Source organism: Sorex fumeus, unplaced genomic scaffold (assembly GCF_029834395.1).
Source record: "Sorex fumeus unplaced genomic scaffold, SorFum_2.1 ptg000037l, whole genome shotgun sequence".
Taxonomy (NCBI): Eukaryota; Metazoa; Chordata; class Mammalia; order Eulipotyphla; family Soricidae; genus Sorex; species Sorex fumeus.
The window spans coordinates 13,972,838-13,995,863 of NW_026606094.1; positions in this window are offsets into that span (position 1 = coordinate 13,972,838).

Genomic DNA, 23,026 nt, shown 5'->3' on the forward strand with positions numbered 1-23,026 from the left:
TATGAACTAGTACCTGACATTCCATTTGTTCTCAACAGAATGAACATCTCCGAATGCAGCAGTGTACCTGGGTCAAAAACTCAACATGAGGAATGACTTGGCATCAGGACGACTCAGGAGGAAGAGAGTGGCATGGAGCGCCTTCAAGAGCGTCGAAGAAGTTGAGAACCTCCGTCTCCAGGCACAACTTTTCCACTCTACCATTATTCCTGCACTAACATACACCTCAGAGACCTGGGCCCTATGAAATCAAGGATGAGAACAATATTTGGGTCTCCCAAAGAGGAATCAAAATAGCTGTGCTTGAAGTATCATGCTTCACTCAAGTGAGAGAAGGAATTCTGAGTTCCGACCTCCGTTGACGATCAGGAATAGGGGATGCTGTCTCATTTGCCAAGGCATCGAAAATCAGATCGGATGGACATGTAATGCGATTTGTAGATGACTGCTGGACTAGAGCCATGACTGACTAGAATCCACAGGATATCAAAAAGATGCGTGGCCGCCCACCTACGAGATGATCAGACTTCTTTGTCAAGACCCTGAATGAACGGTTTGAGGCTCTTCATGTTCCTGGAGCAAGCAGAGCCATTGGACTACACTAGCAAGTGACAGGGACGGATGGGGATGTTACTAGTGCCCACTCAAGCAAACTGATGATCAACGGTATGACAAGTGATACAAGTGAAGTGATACTCATGAATACTTGGTTGCTTTCTCTAAATCTGAAAATTAAATTGGGCTGAAAACAAGATATAGAATTAAAAGACACACTGATTTTTAGAAAATTTAGTTTAGAAAGTGACTAGGAAGTTTAGCTTTTCAATTATGGGTGACTTGTTTCTGAAATAGTTTTGTCATTTTAAATAATTTTGTAACATGTTCCATCCATCTGAATGGATAATCTATAATATCATCATTTTCATTTTATTCTCATCTGATGTTGTTTCACACTTCTATTCTTAAAGGAAATACAAAGTTGTTCCAACATCAAGATTAATTGTTATTGTTATCTATAAAATTGGAGTTTATAGCTAATGAGATACCTTTTAAATAGATAGCTTAGATATTTGTTGATTTTTTCTTAATTAATAGTAAGTTTATCCAATGAACTCTTTTTAAAATTATAAAGCAACACATGGTGCATTGAGAGCAAAGTCAAGTTCATTATGCCATAAGAAACACAAGGTATAACCCAAGGTTCCTTTGACTAAACACAAAGACTTAATATTTTATCTATTCTCCAATTCACAGAAAAGAAAATGCAGCTTAGATGCTGCTAATAATCAGATTCTTTTCTTTTTATTTTATTTTTATGAGTTGTTCACAATTTTTAATTACATTTAATATCCGAACACCAATTCCACCACCATTACACCTCCCCCCTCCACCATATTTCAGATGTTTCCATCTTGAAATCCAAAACCCTGCCCCCAAAGCAGAACCAAAATAATTTATTTTCACTAAAAAAAATCCAAAAAAGGTTTTTTAGAGGAAAGTGTGTGAAGATTGTTGTATTTCACTCAGAAGCCATTTAGCCCTTCTGTAAGAGATTAGTGACACGTTGCTAAAGGTTGAGGTTTGTGTGCTTTTATATATATATAAATATACATACACATATACATATATATGCATATATAATTCTTTTCTATCCTATTTGAATAGGCTTTGTGAAATCAATAGAAAATCAACAAATATCTAAGCTATCTATTTAAAAGGTATCTCATTAGCTATAAACTCCAATTTTATAGAGAACAATAACAAATATATTTGGGGCTGGAGCGATAGCACAGCGGGTAGGGCATTTGCCTTGCACGCAGCCAAATTGGGTTCAATTCCCAGCATCCCATATGGTCCCCTGAGCACTGCCAGGAGTAATTTCAGAGTGCAGAGCTAGGAGAAACCCCTGAGCATCTCCACGTGTGACCCAAAAAGCAAAAGAAAAAAAGAAAACTCAGAATTAATTTTGGTATTTAAATAATGATAACTCAATATTAGTTGAATCCACAAACATACACAGAAGTTTCCAAACAACAGTAAGCACGTTGTTTCTATAAATTCAAGTATGTGAATGAATTATTATGAGACTGATAATCAGGCTGGAGCGATAGCACAGCCATAGGGCGTTGTTTGCCTTGCATGCAGTCAGCCCGGTCGAGCCGGGTTCGATTCCTCCGCCCCTCTTGGAGAGCCTGGCAAGCTACCAAGAGTATCTCGCCCACACGGCAAAGCCTGGCAAGCTACCCGTGATGTATACAATATGCCAAACACAGTAACAACAAGTCTCAAAAATGGAGATGTTACTGGGCCAGCTCGAGCAAATCAATGAACTACGGGAGGACAGTGGATTATTATCTCTTTTTTTTTTGCTTTTTTTTTGGGTCACACCCGGCGATGCTCAGGGGTTACCCTTGGCTCTGCACTCAGGAATTACTCCTGGCACTGCTCAGGGGACCATATGGGATGTTGGGGATTGAACTCAGGTTGGCCGTGTGCAAGGCAAACACCCTACCTGCTGTACTATCACTCCATCCCCGAGTATGTGAATTGTTCATTTCTCAGAGAATTCTGAATAGGGATTTTAAAAAAGCAAGTACAAAAGCTATCCCATATTTACAGCAGCAGGAAATCGTGTTCTATTTAGAAGAAATAAATATTTTTGACTGTCACATTTGCGTTCTTTTCTGCTCATTTATATCATCTTAATGCTATGGAAAAAATATACAAGAAGAGAAGTAAATGTTGAGCTTTTTATGTCAGATAAGGATTAAAAAGGCATATTGTTTTCAAAAGAGGTAGTTCAGCAAATGGGTAATATCTAAACTGTTTCACCCACACAATCTAGTTATATGAGTAGAGAGGCAGCTCTCATTCTCTAAAAACAAGTTCATTTTCTTTATATTCTCTGCCAATCTATAAGCAAAGATTTAGTAAAAGATAGATACAAAAAAGAGATATGTGATTTTAAGGATTGGGTTTACAAAGACCTAAATTCAACAGACATTTTTTCAGCATGTAATATAAATCTATCTCCATTGAGAAATGATTTTTCTCTATCATCATTCTACATCCTCCTGAAAATGATCTCTCGACATATCAGTTACTCTTTTCAAATTTTTTTAAAAGCAGATTTTCTCCTTTTGCAAAGCTCAAACGTGGTTTTGAGTAATTTAACATTTTTAAAATACTACCTTAGGCATAGGCTTACAAAGTCAGCATTAGAGGTTTGCTCGTCTTTCTTGCAAACTCCGAGGGTAATACAATATGCATAGTTGCATGAAGGCACGTGACTCAATTTTCTGACCTGACATGCTTCCTAATGGTCTGTTTTCCCAGATATAGACAACTTTTCCATAGCTCTGCCATTGTTTCAAGACTAATAATAGATATTAAGGGACACCTCAAAATTTATTAGAAAAGAGTTGACTGCTGTCTCTTGGACAGGAAAATAAATTAATTTTTCTAATAAAAATAGCATATTCTATAACTAATGCACCAAAAATTTAGATGCATTAAAATTAATTGAAAAATTAACAAAGTACCTAGGGAAATAATATTATTCATATTTAAGTGAACAACTTGTCGGATATATGTCTTTAAAGACAAACATATTTATTATAATTATACTAAATAAATATTTAGTGTTAAATGATGTTGTATAACATGTTTGGACACATGTTTCAGTAAGACTGGAGACCTTTGCTTCTAGATCCTTTGCTTTGACCAACATAGAAACATTTGCATTTGTCACATATGAATATTTTGTGTTGGTTTACATTAGTAGCTGCTTTCAATTAGAAAGGGATCAGTTCAAAGCAATTGTTTTCTGTGTGTCATTAGGTGATATTTATCTTATGCTTTTCCTTAAATCTCTATGATCTCTTCATTTTCATAATAACTGATTTATCTCAGTTAATACAGGATGAATTTGGCACTAAATGATGAATACACACACACACACTCGCAGTGCTATAAAATTATTAGGAAAATAATTTCACTCAATTAGTACAAGAAAGCTTAAATGCAGAAGACAATGCTTTTCCCTATTTCTACTTGAGAGCCTGTTGGGGAAAAGGTCTTTACCGTATCATCTGAGATTTATCTAAGATGTCATTTGAGAAAGGTGGAAAGGACTCATAAATTCCTGAAGAGTGATTAGCACAACATCATACTCTTGTACTGCAGTGTGTTAAGAAAAGCATCCCTGTTTTGGTGGAACTTCTGGTGGAAAAAGGGAAAGGAAAGCAGCAAAGGAGAGAAAGCTAAAGTCAAAATGTGACTAAAAGAGAGAAAAGTGAAGCATAAAGTAGATGTGGGTGAGACAGCACCTCAGAATCCCAGTACCTCTAGTTGTCTTCTCTGCTTCAAGAGGTCAAGCCCTTTTCTTCAAGTCCTACCCTTGCAAACAGCCCTCTCTCTTAGGGGCCACATGGAGTTTTCCTTTTGTTCTTATGTTTAAGTTTTGATTTCTTGACTTGTCTTGGAAGACGAGACTTCCTTTTCTTTTCCTCGCCTTCCTTTTCTTTTCCATGAACAGTAAAATTCAAAGCCTTAAATGTGAATATCTCGAAAAAGATACCTGAAGGAGATCAAATTGTGGAGATTTTTGGGGAGAGGGGAGGTTGGGAGTAGTGGGAAGGTTGGGACACCTGGCTGTGCTGAGGACTTACTCCTGACTTTGTGCTGTTCACTCCTGGCAGGTCTTTGAGGGCCAGATGCAGTGACATGGATCACTCTTTGGTCAGCTCATGCAAAACTAGTGCTTTAACCCTTATACTATCTCTTCAGCCCATGAAGAAGAGCAGATAGTGAATAGCCAGAGTGGAGTTTTGTGCATCTCAAATTCTCTTTCATATCATCTCCTGATTTCCGCCTCAATTGAAATGAGCACCAAGAAGTTACTCTTGCTCTTTCTTTATAATGGAGGTGGCCAGGAATATAGAAGGAAATGATAACTGAAAAAATTAACCTTGATTGCACATATCATTAAGTTTTGTCATTGGTTTTAAAATTTGGTATCACATGTTCTGTCTGGATTTACTCATCTTTATTATTAGCTGTCTATTAAGAAATTTCTTTTAAAAAATTTCTATCAAATGACACCTTGAAATGACTTTTCTTGGAAGATTCAAGTCAAATGAAGACAATAAATAAAGCATCTCTTTTTTTGATTTACTTCATGCTCTCTGGAAAGAACTGATATTTTTGCTTTTATATAGAAACTAATACTTAAAATTTTTGAACATGTTGAAGAATAATGAAACAACATTCTATACTTTAGTCTTTGAAGATACCCTACAATATATTTTCACATTCTGTGAGCTTAATAGTTTCTTATTTTGAGGAATTATTAAATCTACTCAGACTGAAAACTTAGTCATTTTCCTCCTTTCCTGTTACCACATATACACATAATAGTTTTCTTCACAGAAAATGTTATAAGATATTATTTTTGCTTCAAAATAAATAGTACAGGAAAGTAAAATAGTAACTAGTAACTATTGTTTATTCTGGGTGGATGAATGTAGATGTCTTTTGAGATTTTCTAAGGACTTTAAATATTCAAAAGAAAATTTTCTACTAAAATACTTTATTGGATAAGTTAATTTAGTTTTAATTAATTTTTCTCACAGGACTGACATTTACTGCTTTATACTTGCAGTGCTGATATACCAGGCACACCACTAGAGTGGCACAATCCCACCACCATTACTCAAAGATCCTCTTCCCTCTCCCAAATTACTTGTTTTTATATTATTTCAAAAATTCAGATTTTTAGAAAAATTGTGAGAATAGTACAAAAAATGTCTTTTTCATCTTTGCTCGATTCTCAGATTAACATATTATTATACTCAGACCATATTTTCTTCTACATAAACATTTCATTTTTTTTCTGAACGATTTGAGTTATATATATTATCATCACTTACACCTCAATATGAAGTATTGTTTAGTATAGTATGCTTCCTAAAAACTCAAACTCATTTTTAAAATTGCTAAAATCATAAAATGAGTATAGAATTGGTATTATATTGATGCAATATTAATTGCTAATCAAGAGATCATATTGAGATTTTTCCCAATTGCCCCAGTAGCACAAGTTTTAGAGAAAAGAAATCCTGGACTTGAGTGTTGTTGGTTGTCCTACCTCCTCAGTCTTAAACCTCCTTAGTCTTCTTAATTGAGAGATTCATTCACCAGCCATTTCTTGCCTGTCATGACCTTGGCATATTTTTTTTTATGAGTGCAGGCCAGCTGTATGTTGTAAAAGTTCTTAAATATGGTTCTCAAAATAATTTTTATTTCAAGAGATTTAGAGAAAATGTCTTTCCTTCCTCACAACTAACTCTAAATTGCTTTTAATTTTGCATTTCTGCTCTTTAATTCTCTTCTGTCACTTATTTCTGCAAACAGTATCATTGTTTACCAACTTTGGATTCTGAAACCTAAGGGTTGCTTTCCTCAATGTCATCAGCCCCCATAACTGAAATGATCTGAGCAGGCGGTTGTAGTCTGTCCCTGCTCCATCCCACCACTATTCCAGGTTTACACTTTTACTTACAATAGTCTCCAGATACTCTCTAATCTTCCCCCTTTCCCTTTTCCCTTCCCTACTCATCTCTTTATCCCTGACACTCCCAACTTGCTTTATTACAATTTTAAATTTTAAATATTTAAATTTTAAATATTTTAAAAATCTAAATATTTTGGTATTTCCCTTCTACTAAAACTACATAGAATTTTGTGACAAATTATAAACTTTTAAGTGTCTCCAGTGCTGACCTCGATGATTTTAACTCCTCGATCTCTCACCCTCCTTCCTATACTACATCTCTACTGAATATCAAAACTCCTAAGTAGCCCTTGTCTCTTAACCTTTAAATATGTATGTCCTACCTCTTCATTTATATGCTCTTTTTTCACTCAACTAATTAAAATTCTGTGAAAATTTGTCTTAATCCGCAATTCTGTTTTTGAGTATTAATCCTATACTAATGGAAATACTTATTCAAAAAGATGTCACACCTCAGTGTCCACTGTGGTGTTATTTATAATTGTCAAGCTATAGAAACTATTTAATTATCCATTAGAGGTTGAATGACTAAGCAAGTTATGACATATTTATATGACAGAATATTATTTAGCCACAAAAAGATGAAAATTTTGTGCTAGCAGCAACGGGATGAACTGCTAAAAATTATTCTAAGTGAAACAATTCAGACAGAGAAAAATAATACCATATGATCTGTCTGATATGTGAAATCTAAAAGCAAACAAAAATATCTGCTGGGTTACAAAGAACAGATAGTTGTTTGAAGGAACTATTTGGAAATGAAAGAAAGAAGATGAGAGGGTAGGGGAAACAAGGGACATTTTTAAAAACATGCTCATGTTATCCATATAGCATAACAGAAAAAATTATTTATACTAATGTACATTTATAATTTGCTATATATTTCATCATTTCTATGGATAGTCATTAATGAATCACATCCATATGAAGGAATATCAGTGACAGATGCAAGAATGTGTGTGTGTGTGTGTGTGTGTGTGTGTGTGTGTGTGTGTGTGTGTGTGCAGGGGTGGTACATGTGGAGATAAGTTCTCTTCTACCCACATTTTCCCTAAGACTAACTTATAATAATAATAATAATAATAATAACAATAACAACAAAAATGTTTTGCCAAAAACTTAAACAGATAAATAAATAAAGATATGGTTGCTGTTCTTATGGGACAAAGAAGAGACAGCTTCAGTAGCACTTTCTCTGATAAGCCTTCACTAGCCTCAACTTCACCTTCTGTGGGATTATGATTTTTTCTTATGATTTCTGAAAAAAATAACTTTACATAATAGCAAACCTCGAATACTTCCTGGAAGACAAAATTACTCATGAGCATAACTAAAGCCAGAGAGCCAAATTCAGTGAAGTCACAAAAAGTTTATTTATATTATTCTCCTGGTTGTGTCCTATATTAAGTTCATTTCTGACTTCTTTGAAGTATTTGTCAATATGACTATATGATAGTTTCATATAATTTTTGAATTTATAACTTTCAAGTTGAAACTTTTCCTACTGGCCTGGACTCCTGTTTGTTTTTGAAAAATCACATCTATACTTATTGTATACATATTGGGGTTATGGTGCCATCAACAGGTCAACCTGTACTCGAGGCTAGTGCATCAGCAACCCTCAGGCTTCCTGACACCCCAAATTGCCACTGTGTCTTTGGCTGGACCCCAACAACTTGGGATCAAGTTTACCAAGAAATTAAATGGCCAAAAGTTAGGTATGTGGGAGCCATGCCCACAAGCCACCTGTGGCTCAGCTATAACAAGCTCATTTATTGGCCTTATTTCAGAGACCCATAGATAAATCTTAAATGAGATCAAAAGCCACAGTTAATCTCAGACCTGCATATGACTTGAACAGACTGGGGGAAGTCAGAGGTGGCAGGTTGTCCTGGTGGCCTGCCCAAGAAGAGCCCCCAGCAGCCACTTGCTTCCACACCTCACTAAGATATAATCTGCTGAAAATTCTTGTATGTGGGTTTTGTAACTGAAATCTCCAGTTTTTCCCAGAATTGGGTTGGGCTACCTCCCCCCATTTCCCAATATTCACGGAAGCACTGACAGTCACCCCCACAAACCAACTCCAGCACCACCCTGTAAGCTCTACTACTGACCTTGCTTCAGAGACCCATGAGTAAATCTTGAAAGAGATCATAAGCCACAGTTAAACTTGGGCCTGCACATGGGTGAACAGACTGAGGGAAGTCAGAGGGGGGCGGGTTGGACTGTGCCCACCCAGACCAACCCAAACAGAGCCCCTGGAAGCCACTTTCTTCCATAGTCCAAAATCACCGCCATACTCCCAGCCTGACACCAAGATATCAGCGGCTGAAAATTTTGGTTATGCTGGTTTTGTGACTGAAATCTCCAGGCTTTCTCGAGGTCAGAATGGGCTATCTTCCCCCACCTCCCTGTACTTCTGGAGGCCTCAGTAGTCACATACATCCACACCCCAAAGTTGCCATCCAATTAAAAAGCTACTCTGGCCTTATCTCAATAAAAATACCAAATGGGCTGGAGCGATAGCACAGCAGGTAGGGCATTTGCCTTGCACATGGCTGACCCTGGTACGATTTCTCCATCCTTCTCGGAGAGCCCGGAAAGCTACCAAGAGTATCCCGCCTGCACAGAAGAGCCTGGCAAACCCCTGTGGCATACTCGATATGCCAAAAACAGTAATAAGAAGTCTCACAATGGAGACGTTACTGGTGCCTGCTTGAGCAAATCGAAGAACAACGGGAGAACAGTGCTACAGTGCCCTGAACAAACACCATGACCTCTTAGAACCTATATTGCAAATCACAATGCATAAAAGGAAAAGGAGAGAGAGTGCAAGAAGGAAAGTGTCTCCCAGAGAGGGAGGATGGTATAGGGGGTGTGGTTTGGGGGCATGGTGGTGGGGAAATGGGAGACATTGGTGAGAGGTGTGCATTCGTGGAGGGATGGGTGCTGGATCATTGTATGGCTGAAACTCATTTATGAACAGCTTTTGTAATGGTCTATCTCATGGATATCCAATTAAAAAATTAAAAAGAAACAGCAATGTGGAGTTCATGCCCAGCTCAATCAGCTTAATAGATGTCAAAAAATTAGCAGTACTCCTCATCAAAAAGAAATATTTATTTATCACATATTTATCACAGAATTTGGCATTGTAAAGACAGTGAATTGCAGTACTATTACCATCTTACAGGTTAACTTGCCAGGAAAAAAGATTCCACATTGTTATTTTTTCTTTAAATTTTTATTAGTGAAACACCATGAGGTACAGTTGTAGACTTACAAATTTTGAGCTTGGGTTTCAGTTATACAATGACCGAGTACCCATCCCTCCACCAGTGCCCATTCTCCACCACCACTAATTTCAGTATCCCTCCCACCCCCCATCCCCCCATCCCACCTTGCCTCTGTGGCAGGGCATTCCCTTTTGTTCTCTCTGTCCTTTGTGGTTGTGCTCTGGAGAATAGAAGTAGGATAGTTAGTGCAAAAGGCATATGGGCCTATGTACCCTTTCTCTGCTTGCAGTCACTTCTCACCTCAAAGACTGCCTAGAACAAGGCAAATATCTGTGTCAAACCTATTTTTACTGTCAGGTCTATAAAGTAATGGGTAAAATGCTAAATGAATTACCTGCCCCTCCAAGATAAGATAAGAAAGATAAGAAAGGCCCTCCCGTTGATCATCGATTTGCTCGAGCGGGCCCAGTAACGTCTCCATTGGAGACTTTGTTGTTACTGTGTCTGGCATATCGAATACTCTCGGTAGCTTGCCGGGCTCTCCGAGAGGGGCGGAGGAATCGAACTCGGGTCGGCCATGTTGGCCGCTTGTAAGGCGAACGCCCTACCCGCTGTGCTATCGCTCCAGCCCGCCCCTCCAAAAAGATATAAAGATTCCATAAATTGGAATTATAATTCCATAAATTGGAATATAAAATTCCATAAATTGGAATTATATCCAAAAAGATATAAAAATTCCATAAATTGGAATTTAATCTAGTGCTTCTTCACCCTGGAAGTTTCTTCAGTGCACTACTAATTCCACCCCTTTTCTTCTGATTCATCGGGTTAGTGTAAAGCAGAGCATTTTGTCCTGTGTCCTGTTGATATTAAAACAAACTTTTACATGTTTTTACTGAAGCTCCTAGAATGGCAGTCAGAGCCTTACACTGATTGCTTTGCAGTTTGCATTTTTTATAAACCCACGCCAGCTTTTATTGTAATTCCTATTATGTTAAATTAGTGATTTTCACATCCGCCTTTACATAAGAAGCATCTGAGAATAAAGGCATCATTTGGCACTCTTTTTTAGAGGTGAGGGGGTTAGGCTAGGCTCAGTATTTCCCATAAAACTACAGTAGAAGCATCAGCAAGATCTGTGCTCTCATTTCAAGGTAAAACTAGAGAAAATTTTGCTTTCTGGATAACTAATATGGTTGTTGACAGGGCTCAGTTTTTCTGGTTGAGTGGAAATACCTGTTCTTTGCCACATCAGCTTGTCATAGGACAACTCAAAAAATGGTGGCTTAATTCTGTCAGAAAACTAGAGTGTGTGAAAGTCAAGAAAATGAGTTATAGGGGTTGTTTTCTTTCTAAACTATTCTTAGAACTGTCATCTTATCACTTGTGCCATATTTTTCACGTCAGAAGCAAGTCATTTTGTCCAGTCCACATTCAAGGGTAGAAAATTAAACAACAGCATAAATATCAAGGAGAAAATATCACCGAGGTCCTTTCAGAAGCTGTCTACTATGCTTTGAGAATTTCCCTTCTTTTCAGTGACTATATCCTTTTAAAGACTTGACATACTTCGTGTTTTGCCCTTGGTTTATTTTCAGCCCTTATCTCCCATCCCAGGAGTTCCCTCCAATCATAATTTACTTAGTGGTTCCTTCTCCATCCCAACTGCCTTATCCCCCAGCACATGGGGCTGGCTTCCAAACCATGGTGTGATCCTCCTGGCCCTTATCTCTACTGTCCGTAGGTGTTAGCCTCATATTATGCTACTTTATATTCCACAAATGAGTGCAGTAATTCTATGTCTGTCCCTCTCTTTCTGACTAATTTCACTTAGCATGATACTCTCTATGTCCATCCACTTATATATAAATTTCATGATTTCATCTCTTCTAACAGCTACATAGTAATCCATTGTGTAGATGTACTAAAGTTTCTTTAATTAGTCATCTGTTCTCAGGGACTCGGGTTGTTTCCAGATTCTGGCTATTGTGAACAGTGCTGAAATAAACATACAAATACAGATGTCATTTCTACTGTGTTTTTTTTTTTTTTTTGCATCTCAGGGATATATTCCCAGGAGTGGTATTGCTGGGGCATATGGAAGTTCAATTTCTAGTTTTTGGAGGAATGTCCATATTGTTTTCCAAAAAGATTGGACCAGTCAGCGTTCCCACCAACAATGAATGAGAGTCCTTTTCTCCCCGCAGCTGCACCAGCACTGGTTGTTATTGACGCGTGCCAGTTTCTATGGTGTAAGATGTTACCTCATTGCTGTTTTGATTTGCATATCCCTGGTGATTAGTGATGTAGAGCATTTTTTCATGTGCCTTTTAGCCATTTGAATTTCTTTTTTGAGGAAGTTTCTGTTTGTTTCTTCTCCCCATTTTTTTTGATGGGGTTAGAATTTTTTTTTCTTGTAAAGTTATATCAGTATCTTGCATATTCTGGATATTAAGCCCCTATCTGATGGGTATTAGGTAAATATTTTTCCCATTCTGTGGTCTCCTTCTGTATTTTAGTCACTGTTTTGAGGTGCGGAAGCTTCTTGGTTTAATGTAGTCCCATTTGTTTATATTTTTTCCACTCCACTTGCTTTGTCAGTAGTGTTTCATCCTTGTTGATGCCTTTATCTTCAATATCATGGAGGGTTCTGCCTACATTTTTCTCCAGGTCTGATATTGAGGTCTTTAACCCATTTTGATCTGATGTTTGTGCTTGGCATTTGATAGAGGTCTGAATTCATTCTTTTGCATGTAGCTGTCCAGTATTCCCAGCACCACTTGTCGAAGAGGCTTTCCTTGCTCCACTTCATATTTCTTGCTCCTTTATCAAAGATTAAGTGATCATATACTTGAGAGGCCATGTCAGAATATTCAATCTGTTCCATTGGTCTCTGCGTCTGTTTCTATTCCAATATCATGTTGTTTTAATTACTACTGCTTTGTAGTACAGTTTGAGATTGGGGAAGGTGATGCCACCCATCTTTTTCCCAAGGATTGCTTTGGCTGTTCGTGGAGATTTATTGCTCATATGAATCTCAGGAATGTTTTGTTTATTTCTTTAAAAAATGTCATGGATATTCTTACAGGGACTGAACCAAATTTTTAGGTCTGTCATTTCTGCTTATATTTTTGTTTTCATTTACCTCACCTCGGCTTTCATATCCTCTTCTATTTTGTCAGCAGTGCATTCCATTACTTCTTTGAGCCCCTTATACATCCATAAAAGTTCCATTTAAAATTCCTTATCTGTGAGGTTATAGAGCTCATTGTTACTGTTTGATTCATCTGGGCTAGCAACTTCAATCATTAGGCTTGGTGAGTTTCTGCTTTGTTTTACCATAGTGACCTTTGAGTTTTGGAATTTTTTTCTCCTGTTATTGTATGTTTGGGCCCCTGTAATCGGGCTATCTTTGTGTGTTGCCATGGCTTATTGATAGTTATGTGTGAGGCCCGGGTTAACTAGTACTCAAGTGTGGGGTGCAAACAAAATAACTTCTTCACACAGAAATGTTAGTGTGTGCGTGGTTTTGTGGTTAGGGATTTAAAGTGTATGCTGCATGGATAGATGAGGAAGCAACGCTAGGAGTCCACACACCTGATGGAGAAAGTAAGGTCGGTGCTGGAGGGGTGGCGATTCGCAGGGGGCTGCAGGTCTGGTAAGATGCTGGGAGGAGCTTGCCTTGAGGTACAGGACTGGGGTGCAGGCTGGGGGAAATCAAACTTTCAGCTTATAAGAAATGAAACAAAATATTTCTCTGAAGATGTATTGATATGTTGTCCACTTTCCTGGAGCCTTTCAGTATTTATTTATATATAAACTTTTATTTACATATATACACACTTATGTGTATATATGTATACATATACATATATATTTTGGGGGGTCACACCCACTGTGCTCAGGGCTTACTCTTGGCTCTGTGCTCAAGAATAACTCCAGAAGTGCTTGGGGGTCTGTATGCAGCATCGGAGGGTTACTCCTGCTTCTGCACTAAGGAATTACTCCTGGCAGTGCTGAGGGGTGCATATAGTATGCTGGGAATTGAGCCCAGGTCGGCCAAGTGCAAGGCACATGCCCTACCTGCTATGCTATCACTCCAGTCCCTGGTCTATTTTCTAAATGAAATCACAATGGTTTACATATGTATAGTTGAGTTTCAGGCACACAGTGTTCTAACACTAATTTTATCACCAGTATCAACTTCCCTCTGCTAGGTCTTGTTATCTTTTATCAGTTGCAGTGCTTGTATTCAGGCTTTCCTGGGGTAGTGGAGTCTCTCTCCAGGCTAAGGTGCTCTCATCTTTTTAACTGAGGTGCTCTCTGGAGGCTCATATTTTCTATTTATGGTGTTTGTACATACCTGACTGTTCTGTACCCAGAAGCTGCTTATGGTATTGGTGTATATCAGACAGTAGATCTGCCAGGCACACACAGTAGCACTCCTAGAATTGTACTCAGCATATGCAAGAAGCACCTAGAATCAAACTCTGAAGCTCATGTTTGCAGGGCAGGTGGTTTATCCGGGAAAAGGCCTTTCCCTTGTGAACCAGGTTCTACTTTGTGGCAGAGGTCTATGCCTGAGATTTTCTGTCCAGTCATAAACTTGCATTAAGCAGACTGTGAAGGAGACAATTTTGACACTAACTCTGCCAGTGCCACATAGCCCCAGTGCTTGCAGTTGGGAATCAAAATAGTGAAAAGAAGCTGAAATGCTCTAACTGAGGTTTGCCATGCATTGAAAGCTTGCAGAGCTTTCAACAGAAGTAAATGGAAGGAAACATCCCTTAAAAAAATAAAATAACCAACCAAAAATAAAACTAACAAACCAAACAAGTAACAAAACAGGATAAATAGTATAAGAGCTAAGGCACTTGCCTTGAATGTTGTCAATCTTAATTTAGTCTTCAACATTTGTGGCCCCTTTTATACTGTGAGGGGTCACTCCTGAGCACAGAGACAAGATAAGCTCTGAGAACTGCTGAATTTGGATCAACACTTATACCTTCACCTCTCCAAAATAGGCAAATAAATACCCTACAAATTGTTCAAAAATATCCAATCATTCTTAAAAATTACCAAGCAAAGAGAGTTATTTGGAGAGGGCCAAGGAAGATATTCAGTTGCAGCTTATTTCTAATACCTCTTTTTTCTCCCCTCTCCTACTTTTTTATCCTTATTCTGATTTTCTTCCTTAACCGATATTTTCTCTCCTACAATCTCCTCGTTTCCATCTCTCACTATCAGATGACTTGTACCCTCCTATCTTTGCTTTTATTTGTGGGAACAAGGTGCTCACTAGCATCATAAGGAATCTGGTGACCACTCCCAAGATACTCAACTATTCCTTACAATCTGATTCAAGGGCCTGAGGATGTTGATCTGTTGGGCCTGTAGTGCTGGACACCACCAGGGCCCTCCTGGACATTCTAGAAGCTTCTAAGGCTATATCCAGCAATGGTCAGAAGGACTTGCAGGCTGCAAATCAAACCAGGATTGGGATATGTTTTGCATGAGGCCTCTCAAACTCTTGTTTTACTTATAAGTTAAAATACTGAAGTTATCCAGGGATGTTGTTCAGCAGTAGAACTCTTACCCTGCAAATAAGAACCCTGAATTCAATCTCTGACATAACAAAACAAACAGAAATCCTAAAAATATTGGAGTTTATTGTAGGGTATTTGAACAGTATGAATTAATGAAATAAACTAACTATAGTTTGTTTTGAAAATCATGATTTAAATTTAAAAATCACTGTGAGCAAGATTTTAGTCAACAGGATTCTTTCTTTTATCTCTACTATTCATTTTATTTTTGCTTTTTCAATTTCAGCAGCATAGTTCTCATTTTTTGTGTGTGATTAAAATTCTTAATTCTGGAGTTTGTCTCATGAGAGTAAGTTTGGTGTTTTTATCACTAGAATACTCTAGAAATTCAAGTAGTGATTTGACATTCTGACCTGTGGCATTGGCTTTTCATGAATAGTCTGTACCAAGAGGTTTATCTCCCTAGAGGTAGATGTGGGTGGAAGTAGTTTAGGAATTTCCAGGAGGGTAAGTTGAGTAAGAGGCAGACCTTGATGCAGGAGCAGGAGAGATAGTACGGTGGGGTAGGCATGTGCTTTGCCAGCAGCCAACCTGGATTCAGTCCTCCAAGCTCCACTAGGAATGAACACTAAGCGCAGAGCAAAGAAAAATGCCTGAGAACCACTGGACGTTGTCCCCCAAAACAAATAAAAAACGGGAGCTAAAGCTGAAGCTCTAACAACCCCTGTATAATATTCACAATCTGGTCCTGGCAGTTAGCATATAGAGAGGTTCTCTGCTCACTCTGAATTCATTTATAACTGAGACAAAAAAAATGGAGTCAAATGTTTGGGCTTAAAAAAATGTTTTCTGGAAACAAATTTAAATTAAAGCTATTGTAGAAATATTGTATTGTGGAAGGCCCTGAAAGGGAAATTTTTTAATTTTTAACTTCTTATAACAAAGGATTTTTCATATGAGAGTATTTTTTTGTAATATTTTCTTTTTTTTAAATTGAGTTCATAGAATATGGAAATGATAAAAATATTAACATAAAGGCTGGTTATGGATATTTTGTAGGAAATACTTCAAATGTCAGAAGAATTTTTAGCACAGTTTTTAGTATAGCAAGAATGTGTCATGGAAATGTGTAAGAATGAAGCCATGAATTCATACATCATGGTATAAACATGTAATAAAATCTTAGGCAGCTGCTAAAACTGATACTCTCCAAGTTTTCAATGATATATGGGATTTCTGAGGTAAGAAACAAAAATCCAAAAGTATCTCCTAAACTCAAGGTAAAAGAATGTGATCTAGTACTATGAATTGATTCTGAGCTACCTTCAAGACTGCTGATATTGTAAGTTGGATTTTAAAGTAGAATTTTTAACAGTCACAAGTTTTGGAATATGAAAACACTAGTTTACTTATCCTTACTTGCTGTAATGCCTGACTTATTTTTCTAGTATCCCTAATGGAGGAAGATATAATCAAGTCATTTCTAGGAAGACTTATCAAGTGAGTGATTTCTCATCATTCAAATGTTAGGCTAAAGCTGACAACTCTGCTCTGGTTCACTTTGAAAACCCAGGTGCTTTTGCTACTTACTGTGCTTGCCAAAATGTAGATGTGCACTGGCTACACATTCACCTCTGTGTGGAAACCTTGCTCTGGTTCCATGTGATTACAAAGAAGTCTCATGCCTGCTTTAGTTTCCAAAAAGTTTTAGAAAAGCAGTCTGTTGTTTGCTTCACCTTTGGTTCTTATGTAATTGAACTCTAAGACACTGGATCCACTTGGTAATGAAACCATAAGTAACTTCAACATCATCGCCATCAGTATGCCCAGATTGGTCTACAGCTTGATGTGACTTATAATTGTTCCAGCCCCATGATCACTAACATTTGATTCTAATTTTGTTGTTTGATTTTTCTACTGATTGAAAAAAGAATGACTTTAATGACTAAGTTTCCCTTTCCAATTATGTCAGATTTGCCTTGTGGAAATGCAAATATCTCTCAGATGAATAATTATCAGATGAAACAAAGCAGCCATCCAGAGTATTTATTAAATACCACGTGCAAGGTAATCAAATAGAAATCAGCCATTTCCTATGTTTGTATGAAGCATAAATTTTGTAGATCCATACTTGTGCATTTAAATTATTTCATTTTAAAAATAGGTTTGTAAGTGAACTGGCAAGAGATCCCCTTTCTATAAATGTGAAACAAGGAGTTGAGTTTACCATTTGTTCTAAGCTGAAACACTGTAAATGGTGAAGTAGAGATCAGAACTCAAATCATTTTACATTGAGTTCTGTTTCTAATAATATTCATTATCATATTTTCTGTTGAATCTGTGAAGATTCCTGACTGGATAAATTGGAGAATTCCTGGGTAATGGGAAGGAGATATCTCTGAGCCGGGAGAGTGTAGGAAGAAGAAGAGGCTGATGAAACTAATGTTTTCTTGCATTATTTAAAAAATTTTTTAGTTTATTTTAATTTTTTAAATTTAAACACCATTATTTATAATTTTTTTCATATTTGGATTTCATATATACTGTATTCCAGAGTGTCCTGCCCCTGCACCTGGCTCTCCTCACCAGAGCCCCTTGGAGGAGGGCAGGTTGAGTTTCCCTCCCTGCCTCAAGCAGAGCCCCAGCAGCTGAAGACCTCCAGAACCAGCCACAGCCACTCTCCACATGTCCGGACAAGCCTCATACATGAAGGAACCAGTTCAGGAACCCAGGCATGTGGGTCCCAGTCCTTAGATCTCCAAGCCTGCTCGGACTGGGACTGGGCCTTCTCCACCCAGATCCCCCATCTTCCAGTAGGTAGGCATTACACTCACCAGCTGCTGCCAGTGCCAGGTGGTCCCATCAATGGCCAAGATCCAGAGACTATAAAACCCAGCTCTTGGAAGCATGCAGCCACATTCGCGGCCATGCGACATCTTATTCATGATCTCATTTTTACTTTGGAGAACCCGGCAGGCTACTGAAAGAAAGTATCCTGCCCGCACGGCAGAGTCTTGCAAACTTCCCGTGTCATACTCGATATGCCAAATACCAGTAACAATGATAGGTCTCATTCTCCTAGCCCTGAAAGAGCACTGAATATGGCTCTTTTAAAATCTCAGGGCTAGGAAGAAGGAGACGTTACTGGTGCCTGCTCGAGGCAATCGAAGAACAACAGGATGATCGTGATCGTGATCGTATTCCAGCACTGAACCAACCACTAGTATTTCTCCACTAGTATTCACAGGTTCCCTTCTACCCACCTTCCCCATGCCCAGCCTGCCACTTTGATAGGCATATTTTAAATTTTGGTTGTTAAAGTTTGATCTCTTGTTTTCTCGTCAACTCTGTTGTTAGGACATTAGAATAAGAACAGACACCAAGGGGCTGCGATAAAACAGTGGGTAGAACATTTGCCCTGCACGTGGCCAACCCAGGTTTTATCCCCAATATCCCAAATGGTCCCTCGAGCACCACCAGGTGTGACCCAAAAAGCCAAAATAAATAAATAAATAAAGCAAAATCAAAAAACAAACCAGATATCAGACCAGTGGACTAGAATAGGATGCAGAAATAAATCTATACTGTATGGTAGCCTCATCTATCACAGTGAAATAAAGAATCACCAATGAAGAAGGACAGTCTCTTCAACAAATTTTTTACTGGCAAAACTGGACAGGAAACAATATTGGAATCAGGCCACCTATAAACATACTCAAATGGGTTAAGACCTGGATGTTAGATATAAATTTCAAAGAAGTTTACAGTAGAGAGATAGTTCAACTGGTTGAGTACATAATTTGCATGCAGAAAACCTGTATTTGATCTTTGATATCACATGGTCCCCTGAGCACTGCAAGGAGTGACTCCAGAACTGAACTAGAAGTAGCCAATGAGCACTGACACATGTGACAAAATAAATAAACAACGTTAGAAGTAAATAGAGACAATATTTCATGGGACATTAACATAAGAGTCAACAGCATTGGTAAGGAAAATAACAGCATGAATAAACAAAAGCTATATATCAAATAAAAAAAATTATGCAGGAGAAAAAAAGAAGGGGCTCCAAGTACTTTCTTGCACAATGACAATTCTAGTTCTATTCATGACACAGTATATGACTCTCTGAGTACGACCAGGAGTGACCACTGAGTGCAGAATCAGAAATAAGCTCTGAGCTCAGCAGAGTGTGCCCCAAACCAGAAAACAAAAAAACCCAAAACAAAAGGCAAACCTTATAATTTGGGAAGGATATTGTAACATCATACATCCACAAGGGACTGATTTTAAAAATATACAAAGTATACAAAGAATTCAAAACAAAGAAAAAATGTAACTCACCCAAGTTTTTTTTAATGAGCAAAAACCTTGTGACCCATAAGCACATAGAAAAAATGTTTAATTTCACTTATGTTGGGAAAACACAAATCAAGCCACAATGAGTCATAACCTTATGCCATTGAGAAGGACTTAGATCAAAAGGATTGGAAGCAAATTTTAGCAAAGATGTCACAGTTGTAAGCTGTGTTGAGGAAAAAAATTAAATGGCATATGACCCAGCAATAATACTACAAAGCCTTATTTGAAGGACATGAAAACATTTATTTTATTTTTATTTATTTATTTTTTATTTTTTAAGTAAATTTTATTTGATCACAATGAGATGAAGTTACAAACTTTCATGATTATGTTTTAGTGATACAGTGACTGAGCACCCATACCTCCAACAGTGCATATTTTCTACCACCGTTGTTCCCAGTGTCCCTGTGGAAGATATTAATTTTAAAGGATAATTACATCCCTATATTCACAACATCATTATTACTAAAATCATGGTACCAAACTCAATAGTCAGGGTCAGATGATTGGATAATTAAGTACTTGTAAAATACTCAATGGAATACCAGTCTACCATTTAAAGGGGTATTCCTGCATTGGACGACAAAAAATATTTTTTTTTGTTTGCTTGTTTGGGGGCCACACTTGGTGCCAGGGGCAACTACTGGCTCTGGATTCCTGGAAGCACCCAGAGGACTACATGGGATGCTGGGGAATGACTTTGAATTGGCTATATGCAAGGAAGCATGCTTTACTGTGCTATCTCTCCAGCCCCAGAATGAATAAAATTTGAGTGATATTTCTAAGTGAAACAGTCACTGTCACTGTCCTCCCGTCGTTCATCGATTTGCTCGAGCAGACCCAGTAACGTCTTCATTGGAGACTTTGTTGTTACTGTGTTTGGCATATTGAATACATCACAGGTAGCTTTCTAGGCTCTGCTATGTGGACGAGATACTCTCGGTAGCTTGCTGGGCTCTCCGAGAGAAGCAGAGGAATCGAACTCGGGTCGGCCATGTTGGCTGTGTGCAAGGCAAACGCCCTACCGCTGTGCCATCACTCCAGCCCAACAAGAAGTAAAAAACAAAAAAGGTGGTTTCACTCCATTGGAATATAAATAAAGAAAAAAAAAGTGGTAAAAACAATAAATCTAACTCCCAGACTCCAAGAAAGTAATGGATGTTTCCAGAGGGAAAGGCATGATGAGGATGGCAAAAATTGGGCCAGGAGTCTTTCTGGTGGTGGAATGGAACTGAAATTTTGTTGGTGGGTGTGGTAAGTCATAGACCTATCATAAAGATCCCCTTCCAAGAGTTCTATAATATTATTAACCAATGGACAATATTTTGTTTTAAAGGAATAATGTCAGATTAAAGAAATGCAGGTGGGGCCGTCCCCGCCGCCGCCGCCGCCACGGGAGCCGCGCCGCGAGTCGCGCTTCCGGCCGCCCGGCGGTGCCACGGCCGCGGAGCCGCGCCGGGCCTCGGCCGCCCTCGCCGCCGCCGCCACGGGAGCCGGTGAGCGGTCCGCGCGGCCCCCGGCGCCGTGGGCTGGGGGTCGGGCGTGGGGGGGCGGGGGTCGGCCTGCCGGCGCGGGCGGGGCCGGCCCGTGCGGGGTCGCGCCCCGGCGGGGGGACGCCCGGGGGCGGGCGGGGGGCGGCGGGCGCCCCAATAAAGTGTGCTGTGACCGAAAAAAAAAAAAAAAAAGAAATGCAGGTGGTTCCTCTAAAGCGGAATACTACATTGGTGAGTGAGAGAAAAGAAAGCTCAAATGGAGGAGTGGGGGCACCTGGGGAATACGCAAATAGGGTACCAATAGGCCCTGTTTCTCTTGCCCATGCTTGCCAGCACCCCATCCTTCATTACATGAAACTGGCACTAGTCACTTATTCCATACTTTCACAAGAGTGTTTATCAACCTTTTCTTATTGGTTCCCAACTCAAGGATCTATTTATGTTTTCCTAGTCACACTTTTTATGAAGATTTAATGCCGATACTCTAAATATAATTAATATAAAACATAGTGGTTACATAGGATTACATAAATTGTATATATTTATAAATAAATTGTATATGTTTATATATAAAAGAAATATGTTATATAACACTAAGGTTATATGCTTATTGACATATATATACACACATACACATATTTATATATGTAATTTGTCCTCCGCCCCTCTCGGAGAGCCTGGCAAGCTACCAAGAGTATTCAGCCCACATGGCAAAGCCTGGAAAGCTACCTGTGATGGATTCAATATGCCAAACACAGTAACAACAAGTCTCACAATGGAGATGTTACTGGGTCCACTCAAGCAAATTTATGAACAGTGGAAGGACAGTGCTACAATACTACATAGAAATAAGACTAACTTTCTGAGAATCAGCCTTTGTCTCAATTTCTGTTTAGAGTGTTTTATAGTTTTCACTAACAACATAATTCTTTCTATCACTGTCCTTCAGAAATAGAGTTTCTTTAGGGGCAGCTGAATACCACAAAACATTACTTATGTGACAAGAATTGGGTCACCTTGCATCGTAGTAACTAAGCTCACAGAAATCATAAAGTGATTTTACCTTGGCTTACTATGAGAGGGTAGTAAGAGTGTATTACTAATTCTGGACCAGAACTTGTTTGAACAACCCTATTCTATATCAAAGCTTCTTGCGTGGTGTTCGTAATTATGAAACATTCCAAGGAACGTTAGATACCAGGTTATCAGGGTTACTACAAACTATAGTTTACTTATCTTCATTCTCTTTTCTCTTTCCTCTATATCCCCGGCTGCCAGGAAAAAGCCAAGAGGAAGACAGGGGAACCTGGCACATGAGGGCAGGAGGGAAGGAGACATGACCAGTTAGGTGCAGTATCATATTGCAGCAAAGTATGTATATTTCTTCAAGAAGCCATTTTCTTATTGTTAGCATGTCTACCAGTCATTTTCTTATTGTTAGCATGTCTACCAGGCCTGGAGTCTTAAGGACTAAAATCCTTTTAGACAGAGCTTTGTGAGCTAGATACCCAAGGTCTCTTGCAGAAACATTTGGGAACAAAGCATTCTATAAACCTTTTACTGAAAACTCAACCGTCCCGTGCATGTTTCTAAATGACTTTGCAGACTTAGCAACATTTCTGTCCCAGTTTTGTGCCAGCCACCCTAAAAAGCCTTGCTAAAGAAACCAAGTTTCTTTTTACTATTTCCTAATGATTTTCTTTGTTCTGTATGAACTGATCAGTAAAGTTCTGTTGGCATATAAACCTGCTTCCCCAAGTTCTAGGGGCCTGAGACTTTCTTGTTCCCTTCTCTGCCTATGTGAGATGACCTTTA